Source organism: Mesitornis unicolor, unplaced genomic scaffold (genome assembly GCF_000695765.1).
Source record: "Mesitornis unicolor isolate BGI_N332 unplaced genomic scaffold, ASM69576v1 scaffold32921, whole genome shotgun sequence".
NCBI classification, from domain to species: Eukaryota; Metazoa; Chordata; class Aves; order Mesitornithiformes; family Mesitornithidae; genus Mesitornis; species Mesitornis unicolor.
In genome coordinates, this window is record NW_010162287.1 from 14,645 (window position 1) to 15,016 (window position 372).

A 372-nucleotide genomic window follows, 5' to 3' on the forward strand; every position below is an offset into this window, starting at 1 on the left:
GCCAAAGCTTGCTGACTGCATCCCCCGCTTGCCATGCAGCACAGCGGCGCACAGCAAAGCCTATGCATCCCTACCCAGCGCTGCCAGCTCCAATCCCCACAGAAGAGGATACACGGGTGTGGACTGCTCCCAGAAACGGGCCTGAGTGGGCTAGGGGCAAGGTTTACAACGGATAAAAAGCTCTTTTTGGCCAGAAGGGAGTCAGAGGGCAGGGGTCCTGCTCCTGCAGAGCCATAAAGCCATGCTGGTGGTGTGGGGAGGGAGGCAGGGACAGAGGAGCGTGCCGCCTCCGCCAGCACATGGAGCGGCTCCAGCTCTGCATTCCTGAGCCGTTCGGCAATGTTTCTGCGGAGGCCCGCAGACCCCACTGGC